The 14308-nt window shown below is 48.8% G+C and overlaps 1 pseudogene; it reads right to left on the reverse strand.

Annotated features, from left to right (window-relative positions):
* Positions 1–11810: 11810 nt before the first annotated feature.
* Positions 11811–13784, reverse strand: LOC144142136 (uncharacterized; annotated as a pseudogene).
* Between the last annotated feature and the right edge of the window lie 524 nt (positions 13785–14308).

Below are 14308 nucleotides of genomic sequence, written 5' to 3' on the forward strand. Positions count from 1 at the left end.
TCCCCCCCCCATTTTTATTTTTCTTGTTTGTTTGTTGATGTTGTAACATAGGCATAGCCTGACTGTATGCACACTCCCCATTTCGGAAACATTTTCCGCTCTTTCTCACTGTTTTATGCAAACCTAAATAAGAAATGTGTTCAAAATGTTTGCGACAGCAAAATCATGTATCTTTACTCTGATGAAGGCAAGTCCCGTTGCCGCTACGTAATTAAACATTGTTTGTTATGGTTCTTGCTGTGTATCCGACTCTTTACTTATACTATTTCTGCGCGCTTTGTGAGTTTATATTTCTCTAGATTTATATGTATATATATATATATATATATATATATAGGGTTTAGAAATGAGGGGCTCGTTAGGAAATACAGGAAGAAATGCTGGCAGTCTACAACACCAAAGAAGGCATAGGGGAATGGTTGACTGTTTTTTACCATTAGTGACGTTACATTATTTTTTTATTATTAATTACGTGAGAAAGAAAGAAAGAAAAACACGCGCCCAGAGTGGGGACCGAACCCACGCCTTTACATTAGATCTCGAATGCCTTACCAATTCGGCTATCTGGGCGACTGTGTTCTCCTTCACTTTCTGGGGTATTTATATTTACTAGAACTGTATCTGATGCTTGAGGGTGGTAGCCGGCGCCACTCAGACTACACGGGGAGAAGGGGACCTTCTTTTCAATCCCCTGGGCGTGACGCAAACGTCTACAGCCTGTCATAACCGGGTAACTGGCGGGAATCCCTCTTATGCTACCTTGGCATCAAGGCTGCCAGAACCGAGGCCCTCGCTAAGCTTTCAAACGATAATAGGGTTTAGAAATGAGGGGCTCGTTAGAAAATACGGGAAGAAATGCTGGCAGTCTACAACACCAAAGAAGGCATAGGGGAATGGTTAGACTGTTTTTTACCATTAGTGACGTTACATTTTTTTATTATTAATTACGTGAGAAAGAAAGAAAGAAAAACACGCTCCCAGAGTGGGGACCGAACCCACGCCTTTCGATTAGATCTCGAATGCCTTACCAATTCGGCTATCTGGGCGACTGTGTTCTCCTTCACATTCTGGGGTATTTATATTCACTACAACTGTATCTGATGCTTGAGGGTGGTAGCCAGCGCCACTCAGACTACACGGGGAGAAGGGGACCTTCTTTTCAACCCCCTGGGCGTGACGCAAACGTCTACAGCCTGTCATAAGCGGGTAACTGGCGGGAATCCCTCTTATACTACCTTGGCATCAAGGCAGCCAGAACCGAGGCCCTCGCTAAGCTTTCGCACGATAATAGGGTTTAGGAATGAGGGGCTCGTTAGGAAATACAGGAAGAAATGCTGGCAGTCTACAACACCAAAGAAGGCATAGGGGAATGGTTAGACTGTTTTTTTACCATTAGTGACATTACATTATTTTTTTATTATTAATTACGTGAGAAAGAAAGAAAGAAAAACACGCGCCCAGAGTGGGGACCGAACCCACGCCTTTCGATTAGATCTCAAATGCCTTACCAATTCGGCTATCTGGGCGACTGTGTTCTCCTTCACAGTCTGGGGTATTTATATTTACTACAACTGTATCTGATGCTTGAGGGTGGTAGCCGGCGCCATTCAGACTACACGGGGAGAAGGGGACCTTCTTTTCAATCCCCTGGGCGTGACGCAAACGTCTACAGCCTGTCATAACCGGGTAACTGGCGGGAATCCCTCTTATGCTACCTTGGCATCAAGGCTACCAGAACCGAGGCCCTCGCTAAGCTTTCAAACGATAATAGGGTTTAGAAATGAGGGGCTCGTTAGAAAATACAGGAAGAAATGCTGGCAGTCTACAACACCAAAGAAGGCATAGGGGAATGGTTAGACTGTTTTTTACCATTAGTGACGTTACATTTTTTTATTATTAATTACGTGAGAAAGAAAGAAAGAAAAACACGCTCCCAGAGTGGGGACCGAACCCACGCCTTTCGATTAGATCTCGAATGCCTTACCAATTCGGCTATCTGGGCGACTGTGTTCTCCTTCACATTCTGGGGTATTTATATTCACTACAACTGTATCTGATGCTTGAGGGTGGTAGCCAGCGCCACTCAGACTACACGGGGAGAAGGGGACCTTCTTTTCAACCCCCTGGGCGTGACGCAAACGTCTACAGCCTGTCATAAGCGGGTAACTGGCGGGAATCCCTCTTATACTACCTTGGCATCAAGGCAGCCAGAACCGAGGCCCTCGCTAAGCTTTCGCACGATAATAGGGTTTAGGAATGAGGGGCTCGTTAGGAAATACAGGAAGAAATGCTGGCAGTCTACAACACCAAAGAAGGCATAGGGGAATGGTTAGACTGTTTTTTTACCATTAGTGACATTACATTATTTTTTTATTATTAATTACGTGAGAAAGAAAGAAAGAAAAACACGCGCCCAGAGTGGGGACCGAACCCACGCCTTTCGATTAGATCTCAAATGCCTTACCAATTCGGCTATCTGGGCGACTGTGTTCTCCTTCACAGTCTGGGGTATTTATATTTACTACAACTGTATCTGATGCTTGAGGGTGGTAGCCGGCGCCATTCAGACTACACGGGGAGAAGGGGACCTTCTTTTCAATCCCCTGGGCGTGACGCAAACGTCTACAGCCTGTCATAACCGGGTAACTGGCGGGAATCCCTCTTATGCTACCTTGGCATCAAGGCTACCAGAACCGAGGCCCTCGCTAAGCTTTCAAACGATAATAGGGTTTAGAAATGAGGGGCTCGTTAGAAAATACAGGAAGAAATGCTGGCAGTCTACAACACCAAAGAAGGCATAGGGGAATGGTTAGACTGTTTTTTACCATTAGTGACGTTACATTTTTTTATTATTAATTACGTGAGAAAGAAAGAAAGAAAAACACGCTCCCAGAGTGGGGACCGAACCCACGCCTTTCGATTAGATCTCGAATGCCTTACCAATTCGGCTATCTGGGCGACTGTGTTCTCCTTCACATTCTGGGGTATTTATATTCACTACAACTGTATCTGATGCTTGAGGGTGGTAGCCAGCGCCACTCAGACTACACGGGGAGAAGGGGACCTTCTTTTCAACCCCCTGGGCGTGACGCAAACGTCTACAGCCTGTCATAAGCGGGTAACTGGCGGGAATCCCTCTTATACTACCTTGGCATCAAGGCAGCCAGAACCGAGGCCCTCGCTAAGCTTTCGCACGATAATAGGGTTTAGGAATGAGGGGCTCGTTAGGAAATACAGGAAGAAATGCTGGCAGTCTACAACACCAAAGAAGGCATAGGGGAATGGTTAGACTGTTTTTTTTCCATTAGTGACATTACATTATTTTTTTATTATTAATTACGTGAGAAAGAAAGAAAGAAAAACACGCGCCCAGAGTGGGGACCGAACCCACGCCTTTCGATTAGATCTCAAATGCCTTACCAATTCGGCTATCTGGGCGACTGTGTTCTCCTTCACAGTCTGGGGTATTTATATTTACTACAACTGTATCTGATGCTTGAGGGTGGTAGCCGGCGCCATTCAGACTACACGGGGAGAAGGGGACCTTCTTTTCAATCCCCTGGGCGTGACGCAAACGTCTACAGCCTGTCATAACCGGGTAACTGGCGGGAATCCCTCTTATGCTACCTTGGCATCAAGGCTACCAGAACCGAGGCCCTCGCTAAGCTTTCAAACGATAATAGGGTTTAGAAATGAGGGGCTCGTTAGAAAATACAGGAAGAAATGCTGGCAGTCTACAACACCAAAGAAGGCATAGGGGAATGGTTAGACTGTTTTTTACCATTAGTGACGTTACATTTTTTTATTATTAATTACGTGAGAAAGAAAGAAAGAAAAACACGCTCCCAGAGTGGGGACCGAACCCACGCCTTTCGATTAGATCTCGAATGCCTTACCAATTCGGCTATCTGGGCGACTGTGTTCTCCTTCACATTCTGGGGTATTTATATATACTACAACTGTATCTGATGCTTGAGGGTGGTAGCCAGCGCCACTCAGACTACACGGTGAGAAGGGGACCTTCTTTTCAACCCCCTGGGCGTGACGCAAACGTCTACAGCCTGTCATAAGCGGGTAACTGGCGGGAATCCCTCTTATGCTACCTTGGCATCAAGGCAGCCAGAACCGAGGCCCTCGCTAAGCTTTCGCACGATAATAGGGTTTAGAAATGAGGGGCTCGTTAGGAAATACAGGAAGAAATGCTGGCAGTCTACAACACCAAAGAAGGCATAGGGCAATGGTTAGACTGTTTTTTACCATTAGTGACGTTACATTATTTTTTTTATTATTAATTACGTGAGAAAGAAAGAAAGAAAAACACGCGCCCAGTGTGGGGACCGAACCCACGCCTTTCGATTAGATCTCGAATGCCTTACCAATTCGGCTTCTGGGCGACTGTGTTCTCCTTCACATTCTGGGGTATTTATATTTACTACAACTGTATCTGATGCTTGAGGGTGGTAGCCAGCGCCACTCAGACTACACGGGGAGAAGGGGACCTTCTTTTCAATCCCCTGGGCGTGACGCAAACGTCTACAGCCTGTCATAACCGGGTAACTGGCAGGAATCCCTCTTATGCTACCTTGGCATCAAGGCTGCCAGAACCGAGGCCCTCGCTAAGCTTTCAAACGGTAATAGGGTTTAGAAATGAGGGGCTCGTTAGAAAATACAGGAAGAAATGCTGGCAGTCTACAACACCAAAGAAGGCATAGGGAAATGGTTAGACTGTTTTTTACCATTAGTGACGTTACATATTTTTTATTATAATTACGTGAGAAAGAAAGAAAGAAAAACACGCGCCCAGAGTGGGGACCGAACCCACGCCTTTCGATTAGATCTCGAATGCCTTACCAATTCGGCTATCTGGGCAACTGTGTTCTCCTTCACATTCTGGGGTATTTATATTTACTACAACTGTATCTGATGCTTGAGGGTGGTAGCCAGAGCCACTCAGACTACACGGGGAGAAGGGGACCTTCTTTTCAACCCCCTGGGCGTGACGCAAACGTCTACAGCCTGTCATAAGCGGGTAACTGGCGGGAATCCCTCTCATGCTACCTTGGCATCAAGGCAGCCAGAACCGAGGCCCTCGCTAAGCTTTCGCACGATAATAGGGTTTAGAAATGGGGGGCTCGTTAGGAAATACAGGAAGAAATGCTGGCAGTCTACAACACCAAAGAAGGCATAGGGGAATGGTTAGACTGTTTTTTACCGTAAGTGACCTTACAATTTTTTTTTATTATTAATTGCGTGAGAAAGAAAGAAAGAAAAACACGCGCCCAGTGTGGGGACCGAACCCACGCCTTTCGATTAGATCTCGAATGCCTTACCAATTCGGCTATCTGGGCGACTGTGTTCTCCTTCACATTCTGGGGTATTTATATTTACTCCAACTGTATCTGATGCTTGAGGGTGGTAGCCAGCGCCACTCAGACTACACGGGGAGAAGGGGACCTTCTTTTCAACCCCCTGGGCGTGACGCAAACGTCTACAGCCTGTCATAAGCGGGTAACTGGCGGGAATCCCTCTTATGCTACCTTGGCATCAAGGCAGCCAGAACCGAGGCCCTCGCTAAGCTTTCGCACGATAATAGGGTTTAGAAATGAGGGGCTCGTTAGGAAATACAGGAAGAAATGCTGGCAGTCTACAACACCAAAGAAGGCATAGGGGAATGGTTAGACTGTTTTTTACCATTAGTGACGTTACATTATTTTTTTTTATTATAATTACGTGAGAAAGAAAGAAAGAAAAACACGCGCCCAGTGTGGGGACCGAACATTCGCCTTTCGATTAGATCTCGAATGCCTTACCAATTCGGCTATCTGGGCGACTGAGTTCTCCTTCACATTCTGGGGTAATTATATTTACTCCAACTGTATCTGATGCTTGAGGGTGGTAGCCAGCGCCACTCAGACTACACGGGGAGAAGGGGACCTTCTTTTCAATCCCCTGGGCGTGACGCAAACGTCTACAGCCTGTCATAAGCGGGTAACTGGCGGGAATCCCTCTTATGCTACCTTGGCATCAAGGCTGCCAGAACCGAGGCCCTCGCTAAGCTTTCGCACGATAATAGGGTTTAGAAATGAGGGGCTCGTTAGGAAATACAGGAAGAAATGCTGGCAGTCTACAACACCAAAGAAGGCATAGGGGAATGGTTAGACTGTTTTTTTACCATTAGTGACATTACATTATTTTTTTATTATTAATTACGTGAGAAAGAAAGAAAGAAAAACACGCGCCCAGAGTGGGGACCGAACCCACGCCTTTCGATTAGATCTCAAATGCCTTACCAATTCGGCTATCTGGGCGACTGTGTTCTCCTTCACAGTCTGGGGTATTTATATTTACTACAACTGTATCTGATGCTTGAGGGTGGTAGCCGGCGCCATTCAGACTACACGGGGAGAAGGGGACCTTCTTTTCAATCCCCTGGGCGTGACGCAAACGTCTACAGCCTGTCATAACCGGGTAACTGGCGGGAATCCCTCTTATGCTACCTTGGCATCAAGGCTACCAGAACCGAGGCCCTCGCCAAGCTTTCAAACGATAATAGGGTTTAGAAATGAGGGGCTCGTTAGAAAATACAGGAAGAAATGCTGGCAGTCTACAACACCAAAGAAGGCATAGGGGAATGGTTAGACTGTTTTTTACCATTAGTGACGTTACATTTTTTTATTATTAATTACGTGAGAAAGAAAGAAAGAAAAACACGCTCCCAGAGTGGGGACCGAACCCACGCCTTTCGATTAGATCTCGAATGCCTTACCAATTCGGCTATCTGGGCGACTGTGTTCTCCTTCACATTCTGGGGTATTTATATATACTACAACTGTATCTGATGCTTGAGGGTGGTAGCCAGCGCCACTCAGACTACACGGTGAGAAGGGGACCTTCTTTTCAACCCCCTGGGCGTGACGCAAACGTCTACAGCCTGTCATAAGCGGGTAACTGGCGGGAATCCCTCTTATGCTACCTTGGCATCAAGGCAGCCAGAACCGAGGCCCTCGCTAAGCTTTCGCACGATAATAGGGTTTAGGAATGAGGGGCTCGTTAGGAAATACAGGAAGAAATGCTGGCAGTCTACAACACCAAAGAAGGCATAGGGGAATGGTTAGACTGTTTTTTATCATTAGTGACGTTACATTATTTTTTTATTATTAATTACGTGAGAAAGAAAGAAAGAAAAACACGCGCCCAGAGTGGGGACCGAACCCACGCCTTTCGATTAGATCTCAAATGCCTTACCAATTCGGCTATCTGGGTGACTGTGTTCTCCTTCACAGTCTGGGGTATTTATATAATTACTACAACTGTATCTGATGCTTGAGGGTGGTAGCCAGTGCCACTCAGACTACACGGGGAGAAGGGGACCTTCTTTTCAACCCCCTGGGCGTGACGCAAACGTCTACAGCCTGTCATAAGCGGGTAACTGGCGGGAATCCCTCTTATGCTACCTTGGCATCAAGGCTGCCAGAACCGAGGCCCTCGCTAAGCTTTCGCACGATAATAGGGTTTAGAAATGAGGGGCTCGTTAGGAAATACAGGAAGAAATGCTGGCAGTCTACAACACCAAAGAAGGCATAGGGCAATGGTTAGACTGTTTTTTACCATTAGTGACGTTACATTATTTTTTTTATTATTAATTACGTGAGAAAGAAAGAAAGAAAAACACGCGCCCAGTGTGGGGACCGAACCCACGCCTTTCGATTAGATCTCGAATGCCTTACCAATTCGGCTTCTGGGCGACTGTGTTCTCCTTCACATTCTGGGGTATTTATATTTACTACAACTGTATCTGATGCTTGAGGGTGGTAGCCAGCGCCACTCAGACTACACGGGGAGAAGGGGACCTTCTTTTCAATCCCCTGGGCGTGACGCAAACGTCTACAGCCTGTCATAACCGGGTAACTGGCAGGAATCCCTCTTATGCTACCTTGGCATCAAGGCTGCCAGAACCGAGGCCCTCGCTAAGCTTTCAAACGGTAATAGGGTTTAGAAATGAGGGGCTCGTTAGAAAATACAGGAAGAAATGCTGGCAGTCTACAACACCAAAGAAGGCATAGGGAAATGGTTAGACTGTTTTTTACCATTAGTGACGTTACATATTTTTTATTATAATTACGTGAGAAAGAAAGAAAGAAAAACACGCGCCCAGAGTGGGGACCGAACCCACGCCTTTCGATTAGATCTCGAATGCCTTACCAATTCGGCTATCTGGGCAACTGTGTTCTCCTTCACATTCTGGGGTATTTATATTTACTACAACTGTATCTGATGCTTGAGGGTGGTAGCCAGCGCCACTCAGACTACACGGGGAGAAGGGGACCTTCTTTTCAACCCCCTGGGCGTGACGCAAACGTCTACAGCCTGTCATAAGCGGGTAACTGGCGGGAATCCCTCTCATGCTACCTTGGCATCAAGGCAGCCAGAACCGAGGCCCTCGCTAAGCTTTCGCACGATAATAGGGTTTAGAAATGAGGGGCTCGTTAGGAAATACAGGAAGAAATGCTGGCAGTCTACAACACCAAAGAAGGCATAGGGGAATGGTTAGACTGTTTTTTACCGTAAGTGACCTTACAATTTTTTTTTATTATTAATTGCGTGAGAAAGAAAGAAAGAAAAACACGCGCCCAGTGTGGGGACCGAACCCACGCCTTTCGATTAGATCTCGAATGCCTTACCAATTCGGCTATCTGGGCGACTGTGTTCTCCTTCACATTCTGGGGTATTTATATTTACTCCAACTGTATCTGATGCTTGAGGGTGGTAGCCAGCGCCACTCAGACTACACGGGGAGAAGGGGACCTTCTTTTCAACCCCCTGGGCGTGACGCAAACGTCTACAGCCTGTCATAAGCGGGTAACTGGCGGGAATCCCTCTTATGCTACCTTGGCATCAAGGCAGCCAGAACCGAGGCCCTCGCTAAGCTTTCGCACGATAATAGGGTTTAGAAATGAGGGGCTCGTTAGGAAATACAGGAAGAAATGCTGGCAGTCTACAACACCAAAGAAGGCATAGGGGAATGGTTAGACTGTTTTTTACCATTAGTGACGTTACATTATTTTTTTTTATTATAATTACGTGAGAAAGAAAGAAAGAAAAACACGCGCCCAGTGTGGGGACCGAACATTCGCCTTTCGATTAGATCTCGAATGCCTTACCAATTCGGCTATCTGGGCGACTGAGTTCTCCTTCACATTCTGGGGTAATTATATTTACTCCAACTGTATCTGATGCTTGAGGGTGGTAGCCAGCGCCACTCAGACTACACGGGGAGAAGGGGACCTTCTTTTCAATCCCCTGGGCGTGACGCAAACGTCTACAGCCTGTCATAAGCGGGTAACTGGCGGGAATCCCTCTTATGCTACCTTGGCATCAAGGCTGCCAGAACCGAGGCCCTCGCTAAGCTTTCGCACGATAATAGGGTTTAGAAATGAGGGGCTTGTTAGGAAATACAGAAAAAAATGCTGGCAGTCTACAACACCAAAGAAGGCATAGGGGAATTGTTAGACTGTTTTTTACCATTAGTGAATTTACATTTTTTTTATTGTTAATTACGTGAGAAAGAAAGAAAGAAAAACACGCGCCCTGAGGGGGGACCGAACCCACGCTTTTCGATTAGATCTCGAATGCCTTACCAATTCGGCTATCTGGGCGACTGTGTTCTCCTTCGCATTCTGGGGTATTAATTGTCGTGTAGCCGGCACGGCGACACGCAAAAGTAAACACCCTACACCACTGTATGATCCATGACAATAACCCCGTTTAATCAGCGCGTATCGTTTATATACACACGAGCGCAGTGGCGCTATCCATTCTGTGTCCAATGACTCAGAAGGCCATCTGGTGTAACCGAACAACACTACATCTACCCCCTCCCTTAACAGAACACAGATTATGTGCATGAACAGAAATAGTCACTACCCGTGACAGTAAAATTATAGTAAAGTCTCCACTGTAAACAAGTCACCGCACATAGTCCCTGAGTCTCTCTGGTGGTCTTCGCTCCCGTGTAGTGCGACGGAGGGGCACCGGCTGCTCCTCTGGCTGATGGAACGCCTGTGGTTCGTCGACACGATCAGCACCCAGTCCTGAGGTCGTGGTCCCCGTTGGTGGAGGCCGTGGTGGGCTTGGCGTATGAGGAGGCAGTGCTGACCTCCCCGGAGACTGTGCAGCCATCTGGAGTAGTAGTCCACTACCACGATGACAAATCGACAGTCAGCCGGTGCACGTTCAAAGGGGCCCATTATGTCTATGGATATTTTGTCCCAGGGCCTGTCAGGAAGCGGGACAGGCTGGAGTAATGCTTGCCAGTTCTTGACACTCCTGTCCGAGGCTTGGCAGACGCTGCAGCTACGGACGGCGGCCTCCACATGCTTGTCAAGGCAGGGCCACCAGTACTTTTCCCTGATGCGCTGCTTAGTCTTCACAATTCCCGGGTGCGACTCATGAGCTAACTGGATGAATGTATCCCTTAGCTTGGCAGGCACTACAATGCGTTCTGTGCGCAGAACCAACCCATCTACTACCGAGAGCTAGTCTCGTATTTCGTAGTACGGCGTCAGTTCTGCGGCAAGTCTTTTCCTTGTTGGCCATGATGACTGGACAAAGTGCACGACCTGCCGTAGTATGTCATCCGCAGCGGTAGCAACCTGAAGATTGCCCCAGTGTACAGACGATGTAACCAAGGACACAACCTCTTCATCAACCTGGAAGCCACCCTCTGTGTCTGGCACGGGCAGTCTGGACAAGGCATCTGCTACCTGGTTGTGGGCTCCGCTGCGGTACTATATTTTGAAGTTGTAGCGCAGCAGTCGTGCGGTCCACCTTGCGATACGAAGTGGCCGCTGTCCTGTGCTACGGGACGAGAGCAATGCCACCAAAGCCTGGTGATCCGTCAGTAGCGTAAATGATCGGCCCCAGAGGTAAACGTGCCACTTCTCGCAGGCCCAGAGACAGGCAAGGGCCTCACGCTCTCCAGCCGAGTATTTCCGTTCTGTCTCTGTTAATGTCCGCGATGCAAATGCCACAGTCCGCACATGGGACCCCTCCACTTGCTGCAGTACGGCACCGAGACCGTACGCAGAAGCATCTGTTGCGACAATGACCGGTAGCGTCTGGTCAAACATTCGGAGGACCTTGTGGGATGCTAGAAGTCTTTTTACTCCCGCGAAGCTCTCTTTCGCGGCGTCGTCCCAGTCGAAGTGCACGTCTTTGCGAAGTAGACGGCGCATTGGCTCTACTTCCTCTGCCAGTCGCGGCACGAATTTAGAATAGTATTCAACTAGCCCCAAAAAGGAGCGTAGCGTGGCTGCATCTTTAGGCGCAGGAGCATTAATGATTGCATCAACCTTGGCCTGGAGCGGTGCTATACCCTCTGCGCTGACGTGATGTCCTAAGAACGATAGCGCCGACGTGTTCAAGACGCATTTTTCGTTGAGCTTGAGCCCAGCTCCTGCTATTCGTTCCAGCACTTCCTCCAGGTTTTGCCTGTGTTCGCTCTCCGTCTTGCCAAAAATGATTATGTCATCCAAGTAGCACAAGACCCCTTTGCAACCTCCAAGAATTTGCGTCATGATCTGCTGAAACGCAGCTGGTGCCAATGCCAACCCGAAGCAGACCCTCTTGAATCTAAAGAGGCCACCGTGCGTTATAAATGAAGTTAGGTCTCTGCTGTCTGGGTGGAGTAAAACCTGGTAGTAGGCTGATGCCAGGTCAACCTTGGAAAAGCAGCGTGCTCCATTGAGGGCATGAAGCAGCTCCTCCATATGAGGCAAAGGGACGTTGTCTGCTACTATAGCTTTGTTGGGTTCCCGGAGATCGACACACAGTCGAATGCTACCATCTGCTTTGCGGGCTGCTACAATAGGAGATACCCACTCGGAAGCATTGACTCTCTCAATGACATCAGTAGCAAGTAGCTTCTCAATCTCGTCAGAGACAGGCTGGCGGACTGAAAATGGTAGGGGCCTCAGCTTCTGTGCGACTGGTTCGATGGAGGTTTTCATCTTGACTTTGTGTTGCACACCTCTTACAAGACCCAGGCCAGGCAAAAACAAGTGGCCAAACTTGGTCCACAGTGTTGGCGGCATACCAAACTTGGGAGGGCCGAGGGGTTTTGTATGCATGGTGCTTTGGGGAAGGCCTGAACTCATAGCTGGAAGCTCTCGGCATTCCTGCGTGGACATTTGCAGGCAGCACAATTCCTCTCCCATGATGCGAAGACCAAGGGCTTGAACAGCATCCAGGCCAAGGAGAGATGTACCACATGGCGTAACATGAAAAGTTACAATGCCTTCTTTCCCCTTGTACGTGACTATGGCGTGAAATGATCCGAGAACGGGAATCTTCCTGCGCGAAAAATCCAGCAATGTAAGATGGGAACTTGTCAGTTGTATTGCGCTTGCGAACAAGCCTTGGAATTGGTGCTCATCCATAATAGACACGGCCGAGCCTGTGTCAACCAAGAAGTTCATGGTATGCACCCGTGTCGTCGCGGTAACTGGCGCGACCTTGACATCCACGTAGACGCCTGTACTCTTATCAGTACGGACCGCCAAGATGCTAATGACACTGGCAGCATCATCTTCCGGAACGATTTCATGGACCTCTGCAGAATACCCGTCTCGGCCGCGACGGTAGCTGCGACATGCTCTCTTAAAGTGGCCGCGGCGTCCGCAGGCAAAACATGTGCGACCGCGCGCGGGACATTCCGAAGGCGAACACCCTGCTGCGCCGCAGTTTCCGCAGGCATTTGCATTTCTAGGCCCGGGACACAATAGCGGCGGCGGCATTCACATCAGGCGAAGGTGCGCTGTACGCGCGTGAGCAGCTGAAGTGGCGACGCCCCGGGAGGCGTGTGCCATTATCGCCGTTATCTCGTCGACCCTGCCTGGCTGAGCTGTCTCGCAACTGCTGCTGAATGCGCTGCACCGGACTGGCGAAGGCTTGGGATTCACGCTGGGTTTGTTCACGAAGCCGAGCTACCTCGACAGCATGATCGAACGTAAGGTTATCGTCTTCCAGCAGCAATCGCTCTCGTAGCCGCGGGCACGTGACGCCTGCTACGAACTGTTCACACAGGTTTTCGTCCGCTTGGGTGGCGAAATTGCAAAGAGCTGCTAACTCCCGAAGCGCTACGGCGAAATCAGTGATGGGCTCACCCTGCAGTTGACGACGCTCCCTGAATCGATGGCGTTGAAGGCGGACGTTGCAAGGGGCGGCGAAATGCTTCGAAAGCATCTCAACGGCTACGTCGTACTCGTCGGGTGGGCGCGGGGCTCCAGTGGTCCCGTCTTGTGTTCCAGTAGCTGCAGTGGTTCCGATGATTCCTGCGGCGGCATCTGGTGTGGGCGTGACACCGGGTGCAGCACTCGTTAGCTCTGCCTTGGTTTGCGTCGTTCTAGGCGGAAGCGCGTCGAAAATTCGCTGTCCGTCCGTACCAAGACAGTGCAGCAGGAGGGCTCGGCGAAGGGGTGCGGGTAGCTCGGTCGCTCCGGACGCCAGCAGAAACCTCTCGAAGAGGCGTAACCATCGGGCCCACGGAACATCGGGCGTGCCGCGGGTGGCAAGAAAAGGAGGCGGTGGCAAAATGCCCGTGGAAGACATCCTCGTCGCCAGAATGTCGTGTAGCCGGCACGGCGACACGCAAAAGTAAACACCCTACACCACTGTATGATCCATGACAATAACCCCGTTTAATCAGCGCGTATCGTTTATATACACACGAGCGCAGTGGCGCCATCCATTGTGTGTCCAATGACTCAGAAGGCCATCTGGTGTAACCGAACAACACTACATAATTATTTACTACAACTGTATCTGATGCTTGAGGGTTGTAGCCAGCGCTACTATGACTACACGGGGAGAAGGGGACCTTCTTTTCAACCCCCTGGGCGTTACGCAAACGTCTACAGCCTGTCATAAGCGGGTAAGTGGCGGGAATCCCTCTTATGCTACCTTGGCATCAAGGCTGCCAGAACCGAGGCCCTCGCTAAGCTTTCGCACGATAATAGGGTTTAGAAATGAGGGGCTCGTTAGGAAATACAGGAAGAAATGCTGGCAGTCTACAACACCAAAGAAGGCATAGGGGAATTGTTAGACTGTTTTTTACCATTAGTGAATTTACATTTTTTTTTATTGTTAATTACGTGAGACAGAAAGAAAGAAAAACACGCGCCCAGAGTGGGGACCGAACTCACGCCTTTCGATTAGATCTCGAATGCCTTACCAATTCGGCTATCTGGGCAACTGTGTTCTCCTTCACATTCTGGGGTATTTATATTTACTACAACTGTATCTGATGCTT

This window comes from Haemaphysalis longicornis, unplaced genomic scaffold (genome assembly GCF_048455015.1).
Source record: "Haemaphysalis longicornis isolate Haplotype H1 unplaced genomic scaffold, Haemaphysalis longicornis Haplotype H1 scaffold_6, whole genome shotgun sequence".
Lineage (NCBI taxonomy): Eukaryota > Metazoa > Arthropoda > Arachnida > Ixodida > Ixodidae > Haemaphysalis > Haemaphysalis longicornis.